The sequence below is a fragment of the Lolium perenne genome, chromosome 7 (assembly GCF_019359855.2).
Source record: "Lolium perenne isolate Kyuss_39 chromosome 7, Kyuss_2.0, whole genome shotgun sequence".
Classification (NCBI taxonomy): Eukaryota; Viridiplantae; Streptophyta; class Magnoliopsida; order Poales; family Poaceae; genus Lolium; species Lolium perenne.
In genome coordinates this window covers 84,622,948-84,649,003 of record NC_067250.2, presented here as the reverse complement: position 1 = coordinate 84,649,003, position 26,056 = coordinate 84,622,948, and the positions used below count along the sequence as shown (strand labels likewise).

The 26,056-nt window shown below is 48.7% G+C and overlaps 3 long non-coding RNA genes across 4 annotated transcripts; 2 read left to right on the top strand and 1 right to left on the bottom strand.

The window, feature by feature from the left end:
- The first annotated feature begins 1,794 nt into the window (after positions 1 to 1,794).
- LOC127316803 (uncharacterized) lies at positions 1,795 to 3,942 on the top strand. Its single transcript, XR_007860653.1, has 2 exons — positions 1,795 to 2,800; positions 3,620 to 3,942. It is a non-coding gene; the product is annotated as an uncharacterized lncRNA (long non-coding RNA).
- A 352-nt stretch (positions 3,943 to 4,294) lies between these two features.
- Positions 4,295 to 5,539, bottom strand: LOC127312888 (uncharacterized). 2 transcript variants are annotated; one of them, XR_007858649.2, is made up of 4 exons: positions 5,030 to 5,539; positions 4,830 to 4,931; positions 4,612 to 4,711; positions 4,295 to 4,503 (listed from the first exon to the last, which is right to left on the bottom strand). It is a non-coding gene; the product is annotated as an uncharacterized lncRNA (long non-coding RNA). The 2 variants fall into 2 exon arrangements; XR_011748695.1 differs by having other exon boundaries at positions 4,295 to 4,711.
- Positions 5,540 to 21,678: 16,139 nt separating this feature from the next.
- LOC139833010 (uncharacterized) lies at positions 21,679 to 23,040 on the top strand. Its single transcript, XR_011747984.1, has 3 exons — positions 21,679 to 21,767; positions 21,885 to 22,051; positions 22,797 to 23,040. It is a non-coding gene; the product is annotated as an uncharacterized lncRNA (long non-coding RNA).
- Positions 23,041 to 26,056: the final 3,016 nt, after the last annotated feature.

Below are 26,056 nucleotides of genomic sequence, written 5' to 3'. Positions count from 1 at the left end.
CGGCGGCGGCGGCATGTGTCTCCGGCGGCTCCGGCTTCGAGCTGCTGCGGGTGTGCGGCGACGTGGACGTCTCCACGGTGGTGGATCGGCTTCCTGCGCGATGGGATCGCCCTACTGGCGGCAGATCTTCGGATCGCTGGTGGTGAGGGCCCCTAGAGTCTCGGGAGACGCTGCCGAGATGGTGGAGGTGGCGTCGCGTCAGAATAAAGGTGCTGGAGCTCGGTCCCCATCTCGGCAAGGCCACGTGTGGCGGCGCCGGCGAGCTGCTGGCCTGTTTTCCTCTCAGATCGGTGGATCTGGGGAGGGTGGTCTCTCCGGGCAAGGTTGTCTGTCGACTCTGCCGTGGAGCTTTGGGAGTCGGAGGGCTGTTGTTACTGTTTTCTTTCCCTCGGCCGGCCGTGGTGGCGAGGGAGTGGAAGGGGACGATACAATCGTTCCTCGTTAGGGTTTTTAGGGTCTTTTTTTTGAGATGCGACTGTCTCGTCGTGAAGCTTCCTCCGGCCGACCATGGTGGCGAGGGAAGGAGGTGGCTTGACGTGGCGTCGATGGTTGGGACCTACTGCTCGGGGTCCGTGGATTGGAGGTTCTGCTTGGTCTCCACCAGCTCCCGCCTGCCCGATGGTCTGGAAAAGATTATTAGCTCTCACCCCTCGGGGTGGGCACTCCTGCGGTGTTCAAAGCCCAATGTGGCGAAGGTGGCGGCGGTGACTCGATGGTGTCTGAAGACGGGCGGATTCCGGATTCGGTCTCTGTACTTGGGTGGTGACGATGAGGACGATGGGCTTGATGGCGATTTGGGAGTACGGTGTGTGGTCTTCTTGGTCCATATTGTATTTTCCTTTTTCTGTGGAGTCGTTTGTAATCAGTTTCGCCATTGTTGAATTCCATTAGTTGCTATCTCAACAAAAAAAACTGTGTGATCGAGTACCAAAGGCATCTGGCCGTCCGCGGTCCGTGACCGAGGACGAGCGTGCAATATTTGTTTTTGAGAGTGCCAGAAGCTCAATTTGCACTTTTACCCTAGTTTACGGGTAGTGCTAGCCGTCGGTCGCCTGATTATGGGTCCAAAAATCGGTTGTTGTTTCTACCACTCGATTAAGATCTTACGTTGTATATTTAATCCCCCGTCGCTTTCACGCCGCACGGCGCTTTCACGCCGCAGGTTGGTTTACTGTTATCCTGCTTTCGTGCTGCACGTCCGTGGTAGCCTAGGCTGAGAGCCCATCATCAGGTGCTCCAGTTGGTTGTATTAAATCAAAGCAATCCAACAAAAAAGAGTATTTACAACAATATTTAGTGACGATTCTAACAAAAAGCAATAGTTTCAGGACTAATAATTTTCTGTGCCAAAACTACATTTACAACAAATCACCGATATATTTACAACAATAAATTAACAATAAAATCTACATTTTTTATTTAGGTGTTCACACCAATTCCCATGCCAAAATATATTTACAACAATTCGATAATATATTGACAACATTAATTAACAATGAAAACAACAACTAATTTGGGTGTTTCCAACAACAGCTAGCAACAATTTTTTTTTTAAAAACAACAGTTTCCATGCCAAAAAAAGTATATTCACAATAAATTGATAATATAGTTACAATTAATTAACTGCAAAACCACAACTAATTTAGGTGTTTACAACAATAGCCACCAAAAATTTTAATAAAAAAAACAAAACTTCCGATGCCAAAAATATATTTACAACAAATGGACAAATATATTTACAGCATTAGTTCACAACAAAAACAACAAAAAAAAAATTAACATGCCCGCGCCCCACACGTCCTTGGTCATCTCCACCAGTACCTTCCGCGCGGGACAACACCGGCGTCAACCACTAGTACCCGGTCGTCGGGGCGTTGTGGTACCTGAGCAGTAGGAGGCGAAGGGCACACTCGCCGGGGGAAGGGTTGGGCGCAGCTGGATGGAGCAGGAGGTTCTCGCTGGTGGAGGAGCAGGGGCGGCGCGCTCGCCGGCCAACGCGCTCGCCGGCAGAGGCGCTTGCCGAGGGAAGATCTGGGGCGTGCTCGTCGGGGAAGGAGCTGGGATGGCGGCGTGCTTGACAGGGGAGAAGCTGGGGAGGCGGCGTGCTTGCTAGGGGAGAAGCTGGGGCAGCGACGCTCTCGCCGAAGGAGGAGCTGGGAAAGTGCGCTCGCTGGAGGAGTAATGGAGTAGCAGGCGGCGTGCTTCTCGCTAGGAACGGAGGAAAGTGGGAGTTGGATAACGAAGAGGAAGGAAAGTTTGTGTGGCCAGCCTTAGTATAAGGAACCAGTGGGACCCATCCACGTGCGGCTTGAACAAAGACCAATTTTCCGGCCGGATCGGTCGACTGATCGGCAGCGTTTTCCTTTACCCTACCCCTCCCTGAAAGTAGCCACGAGGAGAGTAGCGCCGCCTCCCTTGTCCGCGTTCTGCGCCCCCGCCTCCGCTGCGATCGGAAACCCTCGCTGCCCCGCCTCCGCCGCCGCCCGCCCGCCAACCCTCGCGCGGCCGTCCACTGCGCCGCCCTTCCACCCTTATTGCCCGCCTAAAGCCAGGTCGATGAAGTCCAGCCGGCGCTGCTTCGCCCGCGCGAGTCTCCCAACAGTACGCCCTCGTACCCTTGAGCCACCTCCCGCCGCAGCAGTGCACCTGGACGTCCTCGCCGCACAATACAAACATCCGCGCCGGAGTTCCTGAACTAGCAGATCACCGCAGGCGGCCGCTTCCCTGCATATTCGACCTCCACGGCGCCTGTACCCGCTGCGCGGAAGTTCCGTCTTGATTGCCCTCACGCCGGGTGCCGGTAAATACTTTTTGGACTTGTGTATTCTGGTAGAGACGGTGACCTTGTGTGCAGTTTGTAGATTTGCATAGCCATATTCATATTGCTGATTCCTCCTGTAGATATGCATAATTGATTCTCGTACCACGCTGGGAGTGCTGGCTGATGAATTCCATTCAGTTCACTGCTTCTAAAGGTAGGCATCAACTTGTACACTTTCATATTTTCACATGCAATTAGGCTTGGTTATACTTGGTTTTGATATCTGAACTAAATGAGTGCTGAAAAAACCAGCAGTAGGTGCTGATGCTAGCTCCTGCAACCACTTAATTGCAGCTACAGAACCATGCCCTTCTCATTTTGGAATGTACAGATCTTTCGCACATAGCAGGACATAGTTTCGCATCAAATGAATCTTGCGGGATAGAATTTTCAGAGAATATGCCATGTTGCTCTGTCTCCTTGACAAGACAAAATTCAGTAGAGATTTCTTCATCTAAATGCTCCAAAATCATAGGGATTGGCACTTCTTGATTCCCCTTTTTGGTACTTCTGTCCAAGACATGGCGTTCATCTGGTCCTTTTCTGGTACAATCATTTAATTGATTATTTAATCATATTTTTGCAGGAGTATATCGTTTTTGTGAGCCTTCAGTAAATCTGGTTCTGGCTATTAACAGTACAATAGTTTTGATATATTATATGATGCAATTTACTATATGAATTTGAGATATTATCACACCAATCTTTCTGCAGCTAGTTCAACCTTAGGTTATAGATAGCATTTTAAGTAGGAAAGACCTCATTCTTGAACTTATCTATGTTCATTTTCTATTACAGCAGATGAAATGAGATGTATCTACAAGAGGTGGTTTGATCAGCAAGATTGGCAACAGGGGTTGTTTCATCATCTACATACCCAAAAAAGTTTAGAGAGACGGTCTTTAAACAAAATCTTCAGCGAGTATATTAGTTTGTTCCGTCAATCTTGTTGACAAAGATGCTATATATGGCATGTTTGCTCGAAGTGTTCAAAGTGAGAAATGTTTGATTTTAAATTCTTGAACTATAGCATGTGTGTTCCAAGTGTTGACTTGTGGTTCAGAGGGTTATATTTAATGTTTTCACATACACGTATGCTTCAGGAGGTTGAAGAAGCCAAACTCATGATGTGTTGGTTGTAGCAAAAGTTGCTGATGATTGCCCGTGCCTTCTGTAACCACTTCCCCTTCTTATTTTATGTTTAATTAACTGGGTGGCCTTAATCATATATTTTCTGCATTCCAGCAGAGGTTAAAATATTTTTTTACTTATTGCTGCGTGACTAATGCGGAAAGAGCATTCCAGCTGAAACATGATGTACAATGTGTAACAAAAGAATGACCAAATGATGTCGATTTCTCACAAAACAGTAACATCTACATGTTGATGCCGACTTCTCAATTTGAAAGGGATGTCATACTTTTATTACAGTAAAGAAGAATGCACGATATGAAACAGTGCTATGCGGTCAAACAACAATATAAATCTTATGCATAACATTCATGTCTTGGTTCATTACTCCCATTCAAAACATAAATAGTTTATTAACATGAAATACAAAAAATTGTTGCATCAGTGTGATGATCAGTTGCCGTCCACCCTTGTCGCCGCTAGAACTTCTATCATCACCTTGTTGGGAACATCTCCAAAGCTTCTTTCCATGGTCTTCTTCTACTCCTCCCCTGGTGGATCGCCCAACAAATATTCAATATATGCGTCTGTTAATATAGTTGCACAATATCCACTTGAAGGATTGTTACGGATAGATAACATTCAAATTCACCGCTGACCTGCAAAAAACTGACCGATACTTACAACACTGGACATAACACCTTCATCCAAGAAACTCTGCTACAAATCCACTTAGAAGATGTAGATAATCTCTTGGGCCTGCCATCAGAAGGAGGGGTCCCCAATTTCAGTCAGATTCATCCAGATGATGAGATGAGCACAAGAAAAAGGAAATAGGAAGAACTTCACGCTTTACAAAGATGGAGTCAGCAATTACCTTCAAAGGCCTAGTGCGAGAGACCAAAAATGAGAAAGGATCAACAGATGAACACTTCATAACAAGGTTCGTCTTGTGTGCTATATGTGGCCTGCGTATTCCCTGCAACAAAATACAGTGTCAGTTCACAATACCTTAAGCTGATGTTGGAGGTGGATGATACAAAGAAAGTGAACTGGGCAAGGCTGACATTTGATCACCTTATGGAGAGCATAAAGAGTACCGGACCAAAGGAAAAGTAACCTTGCTCGTAACCTAGCTCTCTTAGGGCTCGTTTGGTTGCACACTTTCCCGAGCGGTTCCGCCCGTTTTCCCTGGCCCAACAAACCCCGGGTCCAATCGATCCGGATAAGCTCATTTGGTTGCTCATACGGTGTAGTTTCCCCGTCGTTTTCGCGTTCATCCCCGGGATAACGTTCCATCACTCGAGCGGTGGGGAACCAAATCCGCAACTCTGGCTCTCTCTCGCGCGCGACAGGGAGACGACGATGTTGGGTCGCCGAGAGCTCGCGACCATCCTCTCCGGCGGCCGGAGGCTCTCTCTCCCCTCTCCCTTCTCCTCCGCCGGATTGCCCTCCTCTGCTCTGACGAATTGAATCTCCTCCGCGCGGAGAACGCATGAACTCTCCAAGATCTGGCGCTCTCGTCTCCAACAACTCCACTCCATGCCGCGCGGCGGCCGGCGGCGGCGGGTGCTGCCTCGTCTTCCCCACTAGCCAACTCCAACCCTCAGCACATCTTCGTCTCTGGTTTTTTTTTTTTTTTTTTTTTTTTTTTGAGCGGGAGAACATCATATATTACTCAAAGGCAGAGATACAAAGTCTTTTACAGCTATCTCCTGAATATCAGGTGGGGTGGGATCCATCCACACTTTGCTTTCACCAGATTTCCTAGCAAGAGCTGCAAAATCATGTGCTACTTGGTTGGCAGTTCTCCCTATTTTAACTACCTTACAAGCAGGGATCAAAAGAGAGACGATGTCTATATTATTGTAGACAACCCAGGCTCGGGAATGTTTCCCTGTATTTCTGTGAACATTTGACACTGCATTGGCGCAGTCCGACTCCACCGAATTTGGCTCCAAATTGTTGTCAATTGCAAGCATCAGGCCCTCCAAAATAGCGCAAGCTTCAGCTTCCTCAGGGTCTTGGCATTTCTCAATCACTTTGCTAGATGCCACAATAATCTGGCCCTGGTGGTTCCTCACCACTGCTCCCACAGCAGCCTCCCCAGAAACATGGCAGTATGAGGCATCAACATTCACCTTTATAGCACCCATCGGACACTAACATCATTAGTTTTGATAAAATAATCATCACTACGGTTACCTTTTTTCTTGACATTGTCCACCTCATTGTGTACGATATCACAATAGCTTTGGAGAAAAGCCACAGAGTTGGCAATAGTTTCCTCTCCTTTGCCATGAGTGATATTGCATCTCAGGTGCCACGAACGCCAGAGCAACAGCAACACCCTATCTCTTTGCTTCAGGTTACATTTAGTCAAAAGAGCTTGCAACCAATCTGGACCAGAATAAAGAAAATCGTACTCCCCCGGAAGGTCCCAATAGCTCCTCATGGCATATCTAAGGGCCCGCGGTTTTGAGCAGTCCACGATAGCATGATGGCTATTTTCCTCCACTCTTCCGCAAATGCTGCAAGTGCTGTCAGTTTCTAGAGTTCTTCTGAATTTGTTCTTTTTAGTTGGAAGATTATCACAGGCCGCCCGCCATCCAAAGATTTTGACTTTGCTAGGAACCTTAGCATTCCATATAGTTTTCCAAGATAGCCTGGTGTTGTCTGGTCTGGAACTGCTTCCTGCCCTCCACATCACGCCATGGTTTAAATTATATGCCAGCCGGTATGCACTTTTTACAGAGAAGATCCCCGTTTTCTCATAGTGCCACGCAAAGAAGTCGTCACACTTCTCCTTTGGAAGTTTCAAGTTTAAGATCCAATCTGCATCCCTGGGAAAGCAAACTCTCTTAACCACTTCTTCGTTCCACTGGTTACTTTGGGGCAACAAAAGTTGTTTAACCCTCCGCAGTCTACTATTGGATTTTCCAGGGGACACCTTTAAGTTGTAGTCTCTGGGGATCCAACTATCTCTCCAAATATCCACCTTATCACCATTCCCTATTCTCCAAATGAGACCTTCTTTGAGAAGCTCTAGACCATGTTCAATACCCTGCCACGAAGGAGACGCATCTTGTCTAAAGACTGTGTCCAGAAAATTTCCCCGAGGAAAATAAATAGACTTGAGGAGTCTAGAGCACATGCTACTTGGTTTAGTTAGGATTCTCCAACACTGTCTTGCAAGAAGGGCTTGGTTCATAATCCTGGTGTCTCTGAATCCAACACCTCCTAACTCTTTTGGATCAGTTAGGATATCCCACGCTGCCCAATGCACCTTCCGTTTATTCTCATCTTCGCCCCACCAGAAGTTTCTCACGATACGCATATAGTCTTCGTGGAAACCAACTGGGAGTTTGAATACACTCATGACATGAATAGGTATCGCTTGAACTACAGACTTGATCAGCTCATCCTTGGCTCCCATGGACATGTACCTCTCGGCCCAGTTTGTGAGCTTTTTCCCCAAAGGATCCTTGTAAGGTTGGAACTTGCCTTTCTTCATCCTGCCGTCAGGAGTAGGGAGTCCCAGGTATTTGTCTTCAAATTCCTCTCGGTGAACCTCCATTATTTGTCTCACACTATTTTGTGAGATCTGAGAGCATTGGTCACTGAAAAGGATTGAGCACTTGCTAACACTAAGGAGTTGGCCTGACCCTTTCTCAAAAGTTGCTAAAGCTGACTTAATTACTCTAGCTTGGCTTCCATTTGCTTGAAAGAACAAAATACAGTCATCAGCGAACATGAGGTGAGAGATTCCTGGAGCGGTTCTGCTTATTTTGAACTCCTTCAAGTCATGGTTCTGAATTGCCCTCACAAGAATTTTGGAGAAGCATTCAGCCACAAAAAGAAACATGTAAGGAGATAGGGGGTCTCCTTGTCTTAGTCCTCTAGTTGGAATAATTTCCTTTGTAAGCTGGCCATTAATTTGCACAGTGAATTTCACCGATTTGACACAAGACATCACCAGGTTTACCCATTTTCTGTCAAAGCCGAATCTGATTAGTGCACCTTCCAGGAATTCCCAGTCTACTCGATCGTAGGCCTTAGTTAAATCCAACTTATAAGCACAAAACTGGTCATCCCCTTTTCTAGCTCTATGGATAGCATGAAAGCATTCAAAGGCAATCAGAGCATTGTCTGATATCAGTCTACCAGGGATAAACGCACTTTGGGTTTCAGATATTAGCTCTTGGAGGTAAGGTCTGAGCCTATTGATGAGGCATTTGGCAATGATCTTGTAGATCACGTTGCAGAGGGAAATAGGTCTGTAGTCCTTCAACTCAGCAGCATCGCTCGATTTGGGGATGAGAACAATCTTCGTCTCTGGTTGCCTTCACGTATCCGCCAATTTCACTTCCTCGAGAGCAGAGGCACCTAGCCAGTGCGTAAGGGCATCTCCAGCGGCGCGGACGCATCCGCGCGCGTCCATTTGCGTCAGCAGTCGAAATGGTCGAAATCGACCGTGCGTCCGTTTGCGTCGGGAGGTGGCTCCAGCGGCACGCCACATTTTCTGGCCGAATCATTTTTTTTAAACATGAAAACATAATTTACATAGTAAAAAAAAACCCCTAAACGTGTGCGCCTACTGCTGCTCTTCGTCGCTGTCGAGCACGATGAGCTCCGGTATCACCCACGGCCAGTTGCCATCCGGGGGAGCGTACGCCGGGCGCGCCGGCGGTGCTGGAGGTCGAGGTGGAGGCGGAGGCGCCCAGGGCTGCGGCTGTGGCGGTGGTGGAGGCGCCCAGGGCTGCGGCTGTGGCGGCGGTGGAGGCGCCCAGGGATACGGCTGTGGCGGCGGTGGAGGAGGCGCCCAGGGTTGCGGCTGTGGAGGAGGAGCCCAGGGGTTGTACGGCGACGGTTGTGGCGCCGCCGAGTCCTGTAGCGCATGTCGAAGGGCTTCATCCTCCGACAGGCCCGGCGGCATCACGACGGTGGCGTAGCGGCGGTTGCACAGGCGCGTCGTTCTCGGAGACGAGGACGCCGACCTTCGCCATCTCGTCGTTCGTCATGTTCTCCGGGAACTCGAAATTGCGGCCCTCCACCATGGCCTGCTGCCATTCGTGGAAGACGGCCGCGACGTAGTCGTCGCTGTCGTCCTTCACCTCCTCGTTATGGTACGCGAGCGCCTCGATGTAGTCTTCCTCGTCGTCGTAGGCGTCGTATGCGTCGTCGTCGTGGTCTTCGCGGTCGTCGTCGTCGTTGTACTGCACGCGCGTCGACGCCTGCTGACGACGCGTCGGCGCGTCCTGTCCTCGTGGACGAGTCGGCGGTGCAGCCGCGAAGGGAAAATCCCTGTCGCCCATGAAGCCCGCCCTTCTTCTCCTATCCGTCTCGGTCGACAGATACGTACGCCAACTTTGGGAGTCGATGGCGTACGCCGGATCGGCGCGGAGGTCCGGCGGCAGGTACCGCCTCCTTCGTCGGATCTCCGCGCTCCGATCAGGCTCGCGTGCAGGGACTGGAGGGATGGGCACCCGGCGGCAGCTGAGCCCCCAGGCGCCAGGCAATTGCACGCCGGACCAGGCCTCGTCGCACGGCAACCATTTGCCGTGCATGAGCCTCCCCATCGTGACGGGGAGCGACACCCTCTTGCTTCCGCTGCCGGACGCCTCGAAGTCGTTCTTCTTCTTCCCCATGGTGCTGCGGCGGTGGTGGTGCGAGTGGAGGTGTGGGCGAAGGAGGAACGCGGCAGGTGGACTTTTAAGGGCGGCCGCGCGGGATACGATGCCATTGAAGGCGGCGCAGAAGTCCAGCCGCCGCCCGCCAGTGCGCGCGCAGAACAGACAGCCGCGCCATTGGTTTGATCTTTTATTAGATTATTCACGAAACCTTACAAGAAACAAAATAAAAGATCAAACTCGAAGCAACCTTACTATACCTACAGTACGATGAAGAGGGTGACAATACACCAACTCACATCATCCAAAACTAAATGCCTTCCCAAACCGCCCAATAGCAGGTGAGAAACACATCCAGTCAAGCAGACTCTCAGCGCATGCCAACGCACACGCCACAGGAGTTGTTCCCGCCGTCTTCCTCGACTCCATCTTCAAGAGAGATCAACGCATTAACCTTGCAAGACCTGCCGTCGATGCCACCATGACGCCAGACGGCTCCACCCTCCTGCACATATACATCATCCCGCATCTGTCGTCGATACCCTGCAGCACCATGCCACTGAGACTCAGCGCCAACAATGTGGTAGATGAACACCACACCACCGAAGTCCGCCAACATCCAGCAGCTGCTCCAAAAACGATGCCCCAAGAGGTAGAACGACGCAGGACGCGCCGCCATCGTCCGATCCGGGAGACCCGGACCTAGGGTTTCCCCCGGAGCAGCACGAGTGAGAAACCGCAGACTGCGTCGACGATGCCTTCAAGAAGGTAGCGGCGTGACACGTCGCACTCGTCCGCCAACCGAGGTCGGAACACGGTTTTCACCGGCAGCCGCGCATCCCCAACACGCCGAGTGTAGTGCCAAGACAGGCAAAGATGACGCCTTCGACAAGGTAACGACGCCGACCGACGCCGCCATCATCCGCCAAGACCGAGGTAGAGGCTCAGTTTTCACCGGCCGCCATGACACCCCGGACTAGATCACCATCGTCGGAAACCTGTGTGAGATCCCATGATCCCCCACACAGGACTACCAGCCTGGCCGACCACCTCCGACGAAGAAGAAGACCGCCTCCTCCATCGAACCCGAGGTTGCTGCCCCGGGCGTCCTCGAACCGCGGGAGAAACCCAAGGTCACCACCCCGCACCGGCGAGAAGCGGAAGGGATGGCGCAAACCGTCCCACCACCAGCCACCACCGGTGTGCATCGACGGGAGGCAGGGGAGGCCGCAGCACTCTGGCCACCGCCGCCCCTTCTTCCTCCGACCGCCGCCGCCCCGCCATCACACGGGATGGAGGAGGTCTACCGCCGCCGCCGTCGAGGGGATGACCTAGCCGCCGTCCCATCCGCGTCAAGAGGGAAAGCCCGCCGCCACGCCCCGCGGCCTTTGCCTGGCGGCGCCGCCGGGGAGGAGTCTAGGGTTTCGGGGGAGGGGGTGGTTTCGGGGGAGGGGGGTGGTTTTGGGGGAGAGGGGAACCGCTTGTTATGCATCAGGTGATCGACCGAATCAGAAGGGTCCGCCTGTTATGTGTAGATTGTGTGTATTTTGTTAATTACGCTTTCTATCAAAAAAGAATCCTTCCTCATGTAACGTCACTGGGATAACATCAATTCTAAATCCCTAACATCAATTCTAAAACTGAAACTGCCACCCACCAAAGCAAAACAGAGATTGGCTCTAACAACAATTCTAAATCCATAGCTAAGCAAATGACAGGTAGCAATACATCGCATGGGAAAAAAGAGGGATTGAGGTTGGGATGATCCTCGCATTCTGAACATGTCGATGCTCATCTCGGTTCAGCACGAAGTGGTGCTGCAACGTGCATCCGTTATTGGTTAAACTTATCGTTTTATCACACTCTAGTTGATATTAATGTACCTCAGGAAGGTATGACCATGTTTCTTACTTACTTATTTGTCATTTTACCTATTATTCGATGTTCCAACAAAACTAATAAGCCATCAAACAGAAGGCCGCATTGAAATCGGGTTTAGTACGATGTATAATCATCGTATCTACCGAAATAAAATGGAAAATCGTAGAAAATAATTTAGGGTACAAAATAGTTTACGAGATTTTATACATGGTGCATTGCTTTGCTCCTAATTATATAGACACCTACAACTCACGATCCCGTAGGAAAATCCTCTACCACACAGGGTCGGCCACCACGGGCCAGTTGTGAATGAGAGCGATTGGTCTAAACTACTTAGAAAAACCATATAGCTAGGTGCCTAGGCACTAATGTGTTGCTTAATTAATCATAAGGATGAGTCTATACGGGTATTTGTTGTGCACGATACTACGCCATGCTAGAGGTGAGACATTTATTACATATGCCCAAAATTTTCCCGGCGCCTTCTAGTCCAACAAGAGGGTTCTAACATCCTTATCGACCTTGAGATCAAATGTCCTAATCAAGTCTACTAGCATTTTTAGATATAGAACTGAACTTGACTGAAGTAGATTAGATTCCTTGAGGCAATGAAGCATTCGGTGTTTGTAAGTGGTTGCATATATATAAGAGGGGCGCGTCTAGCGGCGGCCGTGTGCCAGTCCGTAGTTTCTGGCGGTCGTCCAGTTTAGGAAAGTTCCTGTGATCTCTCACAAAAACGGAAAGCAAAATACGGTCTTCCTCCTTCTTTATCTCGATCTGTTTCCTCCATGAACGAAACTCTCCAGCCATGGCCACGGCACCGTGGGGATCCCGCTCCTCGATAACGGCGTCCTCTTGCCGGGCGCGACGCCGAGCCGCCGGATCCGCCGTCCGTGCACCGCGCTGGCCTTCGTCGTTACTCTGCTCGCCCTGGCCGTCGTGATCCTTGGCGCCGGCGCCGCCCCGGCTGGCCTTCCTTCGCGAGGGAATCCCACCCCGGGTGGTCTCAGGCGCATCCGCCGCCGTTCGTGGCCGATATCGAGCCCGCATCGCCACCGTTCCCAATTAGCGCTGCACATCACGCCATGAGCCGCCGCACACCCCTCTGCTCAGCGAGCTGCCTGAGCTCCAATCCAGTGCTCCGGTGGCTGGCAACCAGAGCTCATCGTCCCGGGCTCTTCCGGTGTCCGCGTGCGGCGGCTGCTCCTGGTGCCCGCAGCACACCCCCATGTGTTGCTCCTGGTGCCCGCAGCACACCCCCGTGTGTGGATATCGAAATTGCTCCGTTAGAGACCAAAATTGCTCTATCAGATATAAAACTTGCTCAGTTCAATATTAAAGTTGCGCCATCTGGCACCAAAATTGCTTTGTTGGGCACCAGATTTTCTTTATTCACCAATATTGCGTCGTCTGGCACTAAAGTTGCATCTTCGGGCCCAAAAATTGTATTATCGGGCATCAAAGTTGCCATGTTGGGCATTATCGCGCACTTGAATTGCGTCGTCGGGAACCAAAGTTACGCCACCCGGTGACCAAATTTGCTCCAAATGAGCACCAAAATTGCTCTCTCGGGTATGAAAGTTGCTCTGTCAGGCACCAAAATTGTTCTGTCATGTATGAAAGTTGCCCCCGCCGGGCACCAAATTTTTCAGAGACAATAAAAGGACATTGGAAAGTAAGTAAGTACTAGGTGAACTTAACTATCTGCATTGCATAGAGGATCAAAGGACCGGAACAAAAAGAGTAGAACCTAAACTATGCAGTAGAAGCAACATTTCTATGAACACGAGCAACATAAGCATTGGAAGGTGCCAGTAGAAACAACTATTATGGCAGTAGAAGCAACTATTATTCCAGTATATGCAACTACTATGCCTGATAAGCAACTGTTGTTCCATTTCCAGTTTAACAAAATTGCGTTTTCGGCAACCAAAATTCCGTCGTAAGGTGCCACATTTGCCCTCTAAAAAGTTGATTGTCGTAGAATTGTGATGCAACAACTTCGGGGCAGTGTCAGACAACCAACTCTAGTGCAGCGGTAGGCAACTTCGATGCATGGGTAGGCAATTCGCTGCAGGGGTACGCAACTCCGGTTCATTGGTAGGCAATTTCGGTGCAACCATAGGCAAATTCGTTTCATCTCGAGGCAACTTTGGTGGAGTGGTATGCCACTTCGGTGCAGTGGTAGGCAACGGTAAACTGTAGCGCATTTGTCGAGCATGGCAACCTAACCATCGCCGCCATTGACGAGGTCCACATATACAAAGCCCTAGATTTCTGTGCACCTGACATCCACCGTTGCCACCATGGTCCCTCCACTTGGTGTCCTCGACATCGCCGGTTAGGCAACATCGCGGTAGATCTAGGCAACTTTGATGCTATGTTAGGAAACTTTAGTGCAATGGTAGGCTACTCCAGAGCAGCGTTAGGTGACTTCAGAGCACCGCTAGGCAACTTTGGAGCAACGCCAGGCAACTTGTTTCATCGCTAGGAAACTTCGATGCAACTGTAGGTAACTTCGATGCAGCGGTAGGCAATTTCGGCATGCAGACAAATTCAGTTAAGCTGCAGGCAACTCTGCTGTAGGTATATGCAACTCTAGTTTATCCGTAGAGAATTTTGGTGATTTTTTCTCCACTTATCCTTTCTGTTTCTTCCTTTCGTGGGTGAAGTCTCTCCCCACATGTTGGCCACTGCCCATGATCCAGCCTGGCCGCACAATTGCTCGCCCGTCCCGCTGCAGCCGCCCTCCCCCGTGGAAGAGATCCGTGGTGCGGCCCGGTGCTGGCCTCCCGTTGTTCGCCTCCGCGCCCCCTGTTGTGCGCCGCCGCCCACAGTGCACGTGGCGTCCTCCGCCTCTGAGGTCCGCTGTTGGGCGCCGTCGTAGCCCCCAGTGTGTGCGGCCTCCCCCGATGCGCGCTTCCGCTGCCCCTGGCGCAAGGCCGACGAGGCCCGGCTCCAGCTGCGGCTCGAGGTCTATCGCCGCCCCTGGCGTCAGCACCAACACCATTGCGCCGTCGTTTTCCTCTGCCACGCGGCGCAGATCGGTGGAGTGTCCCAGCGGCAGCGGGGACGCGTCCCTGGCGGCGGTCGCCGTCACCTTCGTCGTGCGTTGGAGCACAGAGCAGGCGCGCTGGAAGCAAGGGCGCGGAGGAAGGTGCTCCTAGGAGAAGGCGGCGGCCGGAACGGGCTTGCCAGGGAGCATGACCAGGGTGGGGCACACCAGCGTCGGTGGTGTGAAGGGGGAGGACGGGAGGTGCGATGCGGGAGTCGAGGGAGAGGAAGAAGGTGAGTGGGATCTCTTTATGGGGTTGACCGGGTCCAGCAGGTAATTTTGCGCGTCGACCACGTGATTGATGAGCGCTCGGCTCGTCCGTCTGGCGGGCGCGTGCCCAGAAGAATTCAGGATATAAGAGACTGCCTCGTTGTTGAAGATAGAACTAGCGGGTGGGCAGTATATCTGGCCATGGGCAGCCCGGCCCGACGGCCCGGCCCGAGCCCGGCCCGAAAAACTCGGGCTTGGGCCAGAAATGTTGGCCCGACTGCCGGGCTGGGCCGGGCCTGGGTAGCCCGAAAACTCACTTTAACACTACGGCCCGGCCCGCGGCCCGACGGCCCGACGGGCTTGGTGGGAATTTGGTCGGGCCGGGCTTGGGCCGGATTATTTTGCGTCGGGCCTACCTCGGGCTGGCCCGAGGCCCGGCCCGGCCCGACACATGCCCAGGTATAGTGGGCAGTAAGAGCATCTCCACTCGTCTCCCCACAGAGCCCCTCACGGCCACTTTTTTTCATCCGGACGGCGAAAAACGGCCCAGTCAGACCCCCGGTTCCTCGTTTTGGTCCGGATTTGAGCCTATTTTCGTCCGGACTCCCCATGCCATCCTCGGTTTCCCGGGGGTCTCCCGGGGACTCCGGATGAAGCTAAACCAACCGCCCACGCACACGTGTCTCCTCTTTCGTCCGGATTCCCCGAGCCATCCTCTTTTTCCCCGAGAAACGCCGCTTGGGGAGCACACGACTGGAAAACTACTCCTCCCCACGCCAAATCTTCCTCCAATCCGGACGAAAATTTCGCCGGATTTGGGCGTGGGGAGCGCCAACGAGTGGGGATGCTCTAAAAACGGCGACTCGGTGTGATCCGGGTGCATGTGGGAGTCAATGCCCTAGATATCGTTTGTAAACTGGGCACTTCATTCAAATGCATGTCATTCGAAAAGACTCGAAGTTCGATGGCTGCCAAAGCCGGCTGGGGGAGTCAGGATGGACGGCAATTAAAAGGGAAATGATATGCTTCGTATGGGGAAAAAGGGGAAGGACAATATGTGCTCGCAGTGGAGGCAAAGAAAGCTGGAGGTTGTGCGAAAATACCCAACGGAACCCGGCAACGGGCGAGGATGAAATCGCGCCCGTCACCTTGTTCAAGATTAGGAATGTATTAACAGATAAGTACGTATTCGGGCTCTGTCCACAGATTAGCTCGGTTTGTATTCGATGTATTTCGCTCACGCGCTTTGCAATAACTGAAGGAAGGTCCCGACACGAGTTTTTTTTTTTGAACATAAGAGGGTCCTGAAGGACCCAGAGCTTATATTAATATTGAACAGTATTACAACACAGCTCAAACCAAATATTCGTGCTCTGAAAACCAGAGCCTAAACATTTAGTGTCTAGAAGCACACATGAAAGAGAAGTTGCTAAGGAACCACACAACCTAAACAGAAGAATGCAATCGGAGCCTGCCAGGGTGTCCGGTGAGAACTCGGACTCGAAGAACCTGCAACCGCATTCTCCAGGGGCCTTCTGCGAAGTCTCCAACCGTAGAGCCAGCGGCTCAACCAGCAATCGCGTTGGATGACTCGACCGAGGTAGAGGGTTGAGCTGTAGATCAAACAGAGGCATCACCGAGCTCAAGACCAAGATATCTTCTCCGCCAAATCTGAGGAGCGACAACGGAAACGCTCTCACCCGTTTCCGGCGAATCAACTCGAGCGGCATGAAGATTGAATAGGCAGCATGAACAGCAACTTGCATTATGTATGATGTGCAACATCTAGGCTGAATCATTCTAAGCATAGGCAACTGATATGCGCTGACCAACCGAAGAGCACGAGGACGCCATTGAATATTCAGAAGCACCGGCGTCGACCCAAAACATGAACAAATCAGCATTCCCACATCATCCTTTGACAGCTTCATAAGGTTGCAGCCAGCACAACCCAAAGACCTCCAGCACACGGGCATCACAGCAGTAGTAGATTGAGTCAAAAAACAGGAGCCTGGGGCAGCACAACAAGTGGTGCACCTCACCCATGTGTGCAGGTACAGATTCACCTGCAACAGTTTGCTCAATCCTTGGATCAAATGCATCAGTACCATGCCCATAGTTTTACCATTTGTGCCTGAGCTGCCAAGATCTTGGAGAAAGATAGAGATGTGAAGGGCCTTCAACTGCACCAAATTATCCCCAACAAATTGGTTGAAATCATGAACTCCGTCAGTAGTAGCAAACTTGTTTTCCCATGGAGCACAAGATCCCAACTCCCCCTTCGCCCTTCCACCACCTCGGCGACACAGGCGAATGGAACTGGGGCAGAACTTCACCAAGATAGGGAGCAGAATCCCTCCGAGAATCTCCTTCTCAGCCACCACGGCCAAAGAGAGAAGAGGACAGAGAGAACAACACACATCCAACTCGAATTTATTCCAGCAAGAAATAGAAAGGAACATGGGAGCAAGGAACTCCGAAGAAAATCCTCGCCATGGAACCAGCAGGGAGGTGCCGGCATAGGAAACACCAGCTCCCTCACTCGCACCCTCCGCCTCGTTGCTACGCAGATGAGGAAGAAAAGATTGAGGAAGAGAAACCATGGATCTGGATCCGGCCACCGTTTTATTTGCTGGGAGAAAACTAACTAAGAGAGAACCTAATACTACTAGAAACCAGACCCCCCTCTCACCCATCACCGGCCACCATGGCCGCCGGCAACGAGGGAGAGAGAGGCCGGTGAGGAGATCTAGGGGAAGAGGCTCAAGCAGAGCAGTCTCCACAGGGGTACACGCCGAGGAAGTCCCACACACCGGATTAATGGCTCAGTCCGACACGAGTTAATGCAGTCTCATCTTCTTCTAGCCCCCGCCCCCCTTCTCCTTCCCGCACCCATCCATCCACAATCAGTCTCATCTTCTTCTTAGCCTAGATGTCGCAGTCAAGCTCCGCGCCAGCGCCGACTCATGCATTCGTCGGCGAGATCGCTCCGTTGCCTCTCATCCGATGCCCGTTCTGCCACGCTGGCCAGGTGCTCTGGTTCGTCTCCGGCACCACGCTTGTTGCACAGTTTCACGTTGGCGCCAGCGAAGATGAGTGCACGGAAGGCGTCCACGTTGCCCTCCTTGGCGGCGGCCATTATGGGAGAGCGGCCGTCAACAGTGAGTCCAGGCGGCGCCCACCTTCGTCCAGGCCGACAGCGAGTCGAGGCGGCGTTTTGTCGCAGCGGCGGCGGCGCCTCCTCAGATTCTCACCAGCGAGGACGACGGGGGATGCGTCGCCGTGCGCGGCGAGCCAGGGCTCGAGGCCTTCCGGGCGGCATGCGGCGACGACCGCCTCGAGGGACGCGAAGGCGTCGTCGTAGGCCGCCGGGTTGGAGTGCTCCGGGGCGAGGCGGTAGTCGACGGAGACGATGACGGCGGGGACTGCGGCGTCGAGCGTCGCGGCGAGCAGCGAGCTAGCTTCTTGCCATCCAACCTCCGCCACATCCTGAAGGCGACGACCTCGATGGCGCGGAGGCCAGGTGCTCGTACATCCTAGCGCACACCCCGTGCGCGCCACACTACGTCAGGTGCTAGAATTGCCAGCACTTTCTTGCCGGCACTTCTAAAATGTGCCTGCGTTTGTCCCATTTGCCGGCATTTTTTTAGCAGGTGCCAGTAAAAAGTGTCGTTTTCTCGGTATTTTTGAAAAAGAGCCGTTAATTCCTAGGTTTACCGGCAGATTATCGATATGCCTGCAGTTGTTTTCGTGGCATTTCCAGAAAAGTGCCGGTAATGCATAGTATTACCGGCACATTATCGAATGGCCTCCAGTTTATTTAGTGGCATCTCCTCAAAAGTGCCGGCAATTCACAGTATTACCGGCGTTTTTTGAGACTGCCTTTAAAATACACTCATTACAGGCATACAGTAAGTGCCGGCAATGCCTTTTGCTGGCATTTACCGAAAGTGCCGGCAATTCCTTCTGTTGGCACTTACTGATAGTGCCTGCAATTCCTTTTGCTGGCGCAATTCCATGAATTACAGGCATAACATGCATTACAGGCATAATAGATAGTTCAGAAGCAGTACTAACTATATATATATTACAGTCCATACATAATAATGCCCATTGGTAGGCATCAAAAGCAGTTCAGAACTTATAGGTCCACATAGTTCAACAGTTACCAGGTCTTAGATAACTAACAGTCCATAGATAACTAAAAGTTCTTAGATAACTAAAAGTTCTTGATGACTCAGGAGAGTTTAGCACTTACTCTGATGACTCAGACATATCAGAATCAGAGTCATCACGCACATTGTGGATCATCAGTCCAAGCTTACCTTTCCTCGTAAGGAAGAATTCAAAGATGCAGATGTCTCCTTCTTCGATCTCATATGTCTTCATTGCTTTTGACCATCCAGTTGCTATGATTGCATTCTCGGCCTTACCCTTTGCCATCTTCATGGTCACATCAAAGCATGCATCGTTGTCTGTGTACTCCAGACCAACGGTAACAGCATTGCCTGGAGCACGGTCAATGAACTTCTTCAGGTACTGCTGAGTGAACTTCTTTCCAATATCCTGTCAACCATACAATGTATCCAATCAGTTCCAATCATCAACAGTAACAACATTGTTATGTAAATATTAAGGAAGGTTAGATTTTTACCAGCTTGCATTTATTTTTGACCACTGATGATTTGGTCATCCTGTAGACATAGTACTCAAAATCCTCCTTTGGAAATTGGTGGCAGTGGTCATTAAGGAAAGTGACTTGACCTTTTGTCAGGTACATGTCATTTCCAAACATGCAGTGCTCATCAAAATCTTGTATCCCACTCACCAGTGGCCCTAGTTGTAACAAAGAGAAATTTCATTGTTAAGTAATGGAAGCCTACATTAGTATAAATAAATAAATAACAACATTATACTAGAGATGATGTTAACCCACATTAGACTAGAGATGATGTTAACCAACAGGATGAAGAAAGAATCAAATGCATGTTAATACCTCTGAAGACCACATTGGAATGACAGTCACATTCAGACATGTCACATTCAGACATGCCATCACTGTCAGAGCTTGAAGAACTGAAGAACATGCTTGGAGCACTATTGTCAGAGCTTGGATCACTGTCAATTTCTATTGGATTGTCTTTAGTGGATCCCATCTATAAGGTTCAAGTTATAATATTAATAGGCAATCAATAATATGAAGATAGTAGAGCATTAATAATATGAAGACATACAATACAAGTTACTATATTTGTGTTACCTCCCCAACTAAATCAAATTAATATCAAAGTAATGCATTTTAACTTAAACTCATCAACCAAATCAAAAATAATATGAATACAGACAGACAGTAATGCATTTGAACTGAAGACAGTAGGTTGGGCTACATTTTCATGTACTTTTTTCTAAGACTGGTAGCTAAACCAACCAGACAATAGGAGGAACTGATCCAGACAGAATTAAACCACTTCAAACAGTTGCATATGCTTTTATACTTATTGTCCTATGCTACTGCTTATGTATCTGCATATCTGTATAAAACCATAACCAGACATTATCACCAGACAATTGGTGAACAGAGACACTAGCACTGACGATAAGACACAATAATGCGGTGGTAACTACAGTTTCCATTGCCATGTAACTCATCCAACAAAAGCAATTGCCATGTAAAACAAGTCATTATCACCAAGCACAAAACAAATTTATCTCTTGTGTTTCATTTGTTTGAATAGCCAAAAAGACTTGACAGTTGACAGTAGCCAAAAAGACCACTAGCACCAGCACCACTGGATGCACAAGCCAGTACATGCAATCAATGCAAAATGACAGAAATGCTCCTCATCAACCACTAAGACCAGTAAATGCACAGCCCAACAAAACTCAATCATCTGAACTTCAATTGTTCATCTTTTTAGAAGCTTCACACACATGAATTGCCTATTTAAAGCCTAATTAGCAAGGTCCAGGAAAATTAAAATGAATTAGTCACAAATCGTACTACAGTACAGTCAAGCACTCAAGCCCAAGGGTCGTCTCCACCATCTCCATCCCCAACAACAGACCATCCGTGATTTGCCCAACTTTTCTTTCTAGACGAGGAATGGTTGACAAGATTTTGGGGATGGGGATCAAGGATTATGGAATGGGGATCAAGATCTTGGAATGGGGATCAAGGATCAAGATTTGGAATGGAGTGTCCAAGATTTGGTTGTACCTTTCCTCGCCGGCGTTGCCTCCGACGTGCGCCGGCGTGGTCTCCTCCTTCCGGCTCCTCAGCTCCGTCTCCTCAGCAGTGGAGTGCTCAGTGGAAAACCCTAGCTCGTGGGGGAAATGAAACCTAGATCTTCCGGGCGGAGAGGAAGAGGCACTTTATGCACTTCTTATTTTGCACTTTCGTCCTCCCACGTCTACGTTCATTTTGCAAAAAAGCCATTGGTGCTTTCTCACTTGAACACTTTCGTCCTCCCACCGCGGCAAAAAAGAAAAAACCTAGCTTTCTCCCTCGCCACCATTCGTGCTCTCCTTTCGACAGAAGAAAAAACCCTAGCTTTCTCCCTCGCCACCGCCGCCGCCGTTCTTCCTTCTTCGCCACCGCCATTCTCCCTCGCCGACCGCCATGGATCCCTCTTATCCGCAATGGCCGTTCTCGTCTGGTCTTTCTCTCCGTCGCAAGCATGCAGAGCCATCGCCACCGGTGCAGCCACCAGCAGCTTCACGCCGCAAGATCACACCGCCGTCTCCGTCGCTGCCACCGGTGCAGCCACCACAAGCTTCAGGCCACAGGATCCCCAATCTTGGGCCGCCGTCTCCGTCTCTGGCGCCACCTGTGCAGCCACCGCAAGCTTCAGGCCGCAGGATCCCCAATCTTGGGCCGCCGTCTCCGTCTCTGGCGCCACCCGTGCAGCCACCGCAAGCTCCTCACCGCAAGATACTCGTCCCAAGATCTACCGGAGCAGGTCCCCATCGCAGGCCCTTCGCTGCCCCATCTCCGTCACCATCTCATTCGCATGACCAAGGCAAGGAGAGGAGAGACAAGGTACTGACATCAACTGCCCCTCAAATTTCTCTCTCTATTATGTAGATTTAGAAGCTCTGTTTATGTCCTTAGTTGGTGAATGTTTGAAACAAGGTACTGACATCATCTCCGGCGCAGGCACCACAGGCTCCCCTCCGCGGGACCGTCACCATTCCGCTCTCACCAACTGCCTCAACATTTCCCTCCCTGGAGTCCCTGCCACCGGGACAGATTCACAACATCTCCGTTTTACGACCTGCAACCACCTCAGGCGAAGGACACCGAGGAGTTGGTGCATCCCACAGGTTTGTTTCATGAAAATTATGTTTGACATCATGGTTTGCCCATTACTTTATCTTGTTTGTCCATCATGAAATTTATGTTTGCCATCATTGGAAGCTTATTCTTGTTTGCCCATCATGAAAATTCTGTTTGCAGAATGAGGAAGTGGATATTGGGTTCAGTTAACTTACGAATACATACCCCTTTCTTAGTTCAAAAATTATGTCAACAAGGATAGGTTACTTGGTGTTACCATTGCTTGAATGAATATGTTTGCTTGTACAGTTTGTTTTAAGACAACTTTGGTGATAATCAAGGCATAGCTGCATTGTGACTTCTTCAAATCTGGCACTTGTCTTGATCTCAAGGCCATGGGCTATATGCTAAGTTGTTCCTATGCTTGTTTTTAGATTGTAGATTACATGATGTGAATGATTACTGCAATTTGCTTATGCTTGTTTGTCCCTGTTGCTACTGCTCATGCTCATGCTCACTGCCAAAAAAGAAAATAAAAATAAAAATATTATGTTAAGCATATATCTGCAATTTGCGTATGCTTGTTGAAGTGGTTTGCATGTCTGGAGTATTTAAGAGCTGATTTGGACTACTTGTTCAACAATGTAGTTAATTCTTTTGTGAGTCAAGACAATGCAGGCACCTAGTTAATTCTAGCCTACCCTTATTTGCTTTGGAAATTTCTTGTTTGCCTATCATGAAATTTCTGTTTGCCATCATGGGAAGCTTAATTCATCTTGTTTGCCATCACAGTGAGAAGAACAAAGAGGAGCCAGACTATGAGACTGAAGAGGATGATTATTACAGTGAAGAAGATGATCATTACAGTGAAGAGGATGATCATTACAGTGAAGAGGATGATTACTTCAGTGCTGATGATGATGATTGGAACACGTGGACCATTCTTAGAGGTTTGTTTCTGAATCAAAGTTATGTTTCAAAGATGACAAGTGCTGCATTACCTTACTATTATTCTAACACCACACTATTTTGTCAAATAGGGCCAGGTTTATCTGGTGATCAATCATTTGACAAGTGCTGCATTTTTTGGTAATGAAGTACAGCTGACTTGTAAACAAAGGGATCAGCTATGTAGCATTGTGGAGGAGCTGCCAATGCCAGAAATGAAGCACTATGTCTGCACACTGATGAAGAACAATGTAATACCAGGTGAAGATAAACTGGTAAGTCCTCCTGCTTTCTCTGCATTATTTTGAATAGCATCTGATGATGAATGTTGTTGCCTTCCATTGATGCATGTTCTATAAGATTGTAGAAATTTTACTGAATTCAAATTCGATCCATGAATTTCAGGATTTTTCACAAGAGTACACAAGTGCATACCTTGTTCAATTTCTCATGTCACAACAGCACATTAAGTATGGTATTTCTGGTGGAGCTCAGGATGTCGCTGTAGTTGTCAACTCTAGTACAAGCAGTTTAAACAAGTACTGCAGGATGAGGTACGATGGATCTCGAAAGGCCAAGATCAGTATTGGCTGGACAAAAACTGTAGAAGCATTCAAGCTCAAGGAAGGAGACGTTTGCAAGATAACCTTCAAGGATGAGAGGGAAATTCCATACACTAGGAGGGACCAATTTGCCTGGTTACGGATGGTGATCACAAAGCTTGAAGATTTACAAGAATGACCTAATGGAGAAGAGCAGTGTTGGATGGTTCACTAGTTATAAGTTATGATGTTAAGTATTATTGGGTACTTCTGTAATACTGGTCAAGACTATTGTAAGTTATGCATGGATCTTATCAATTAAGTATGATTATCCTGCCTGCATTGTTCTACAATGTATGAAATATTATCAAAGATTAAATCAATATCCTGTGTCATATTGTTGATGATTTTATTCCTTTTGTACAAAATGACTATCCTGCCATCAATGTTCTGAAATAATCTATATTCAGAACAAGGCAGGTAGCCAACATTTGGCGTTTACATTTTTTTGATTTGTTTTCTTCAAAAAGCAATTTTAAAAATGTCCATTCAATGTTTTTCTGTTCTATTGGGCCTGCACATTAATTACTTATTTGCACAATGGGCCTGTGGGCCTTTTTGGGAAACGACATGAGGGTGTCTCCCTGTATATCGTGGGAACGTGGGTAAGTGGTACCACTACGTGGAATCATTGCCTGGCACCTACATAAGGAGAAAAACCGGCCAGGGAAATCCAAAGAAGCAGTTCCTGGTGAGTTCTACTGTTTGTCACATCTCATTCTTCTTCCTTGTTGCTTCATTGATCATGACTTTGTAATTCTTCTTTATTGATTGATTCATGCAGTGCAAGAACCATAGGGTGGATCAGTTTGGGCAGTTTGTTCTCCTTCATTTGCGTTGCACTTTTGGTTGGTAAATTTCTTTACATGTTTCACATTCTTGCATGAATCTTCATGTTCATTTGTTCTGTCATCAACCAATGGATGAGATTGCAACTCATGTTCTTATCAGGGATGGATGCGGTTGGTTGTTTTTTCTGTCGTCAACCCCTGGAAAATTGTGGTCGCCGTTCTAACAGGCGTGCAGTTTCCTTCGAAGTTCAGATGATGCAGGGATTTGAAAATGGAGTGGTTAGTGCACTAACTTGTATTTTTACATTGCATTAATACCATTAACATGCTATTATTTTTTCTTCCCTCCTTGCTATACTGAATTATTTCTTGATGTGCCTTGCAATGCTCAGTATGACATGCTATTATTTTTTCTTCCCTCCTTGCTATACCAAATTATGTCTTTATGTGCCTTGTAATGCTCAGTATGACATGCTATTACTTTTTCATTCCCCTCTCTGCTCTTCTAAATTATTTCAGTCTGTGCATTGCAATGCTCAGTATTATTTTTTCATTCCTATCTGCTCTTCTAAATTATTTCAGGTTGTGCCTTGCAAATTCAAGGAGCAAGTTAGTAAGCTTGCAAGTTCAGAGAACTGGATGGTGGCAAAATGCCCAATGAGGGTTTTTGACATGTATCTTGAGAAAGATGGTACCACTACAACAATTTGTGGTCCATACTGGAGGTCCCTTGTGAGGTTGTATGATATCCAACTTGGTGATGTAGTTTCTTTCACCTACATGGAAGAAGAGAACAGATTCCATCTCAATGTATACCAAATTGTGAACACTGACAAGGTAGAGAAACCTTATGTTAGAGAACAAGGTATGATACATTATTCACAAACATACCAGGGCATCAAATTGTTCATATACCAAATTGTGAACACTGACAAGGTATTCATTTTTATACTGACTTGTTTCTTTGTTCTGCACCAGTTGTTTATGATGTAATCCCAAGAATCAGGATGCAACTCCACAAGACAATATTCACAAACATCAGAGCCATCACTGAGGAGCATATGGCTGCCATTACCTTTGGCCTGACCAAAGTTGTGTTGGCTGCTCCAAACCAGGAGCTTGATGAAAATGAGTTCTATGAGAGTACAAAGGAGTTGCAGTTCTTTGCTCACATTTATAATGAGGAAAATGTGCACTTTGATGCCCTGGTATGTTGTACATGTAATAAGACATGTGCTGTGAACTGTGAATACAAGTCTGTACTGACAAGATTTTTTTTCCCCTCTTTCAGTACCTGAATCCAAAACCATTTAACCATGTCGGCTCCCCTGTCAATGGATTTGCACATTTGTGGAAGAGGGACCTTGAAGAGCCTGTTGTAGCCTGGTACCACATTGAAGGAGATGATCACATTGCAATTACCATTGGGTGGGATAACTTCAGGGAGCAATCACATATTGTTGAAGGAACTCTCCTTCTGATGATTGCAACACCAAGGGCTGAAGCAATTGTTCTGGACTTTGTGGAGGTCATCAACCCATGAAGTATAGGGTCTAGTTGTTAAGTGGTCATGTGTGACTTGCTGTTTAATCTATTTTATGCCAATCTATTGTGATTTGTAATGTTTAGACTACTGTGGAATCTATTGTGATTTGTAATGTTTTAGACTACTGTTGAATCTACTGTGATTTGCTTGATGATATTAAATGTG